The sequence below is a fragment of the Atta colombica genome, unplaced genomic scaffold (genome assembly GCF_001594045.1).
Source record: "Atta colombica isolate Treedump-2 unplaced genomic scaffold, Acol1.0 scaffold134, whole genome shotgun sequence".
Taxonomy (NCBI): domain Eukaryota; kingdom Metazoa; phylum Arthropoda; class Insecta; order Hymenoptera; family Formicidae; genus Atta; species Atta colombica.
In genome coordinates, this window is record NW_017259222.1 from 322,406 (window position 1) to 322,783 (window position 378).

Sequence of the window (378 nt, forward strand, 5' to 3'; positions counted from 1 at the left end):
ACATTTTACATATAATAATATATGTACACTTAGAATAGAATATTTTAATATACTTATATCAATTATTTGTTCTTCATTTTAAAAGAAAAACATTTTTATTAAAAGCTTCTTCATAGCTAGAAGAAAATAAATAATTATGGTTTTTTTTAATTACTCGGTTTATCTCAGTCTTTGCATATAATAGTCATTAAAGACAAACTTATTAAAAAATTAAATTTTATAAAATATATTTCATATTTTATATAAAAATATGTCAGAGAACAAAATATAAAATATGAAATATCTTATAAACTATGAAAATTTGGATTTACTTTAATATTTTTTACATTTCAGTCTAAAAAAATTGATTTATGTAAAAGCTATTAAAAATTATGTAAA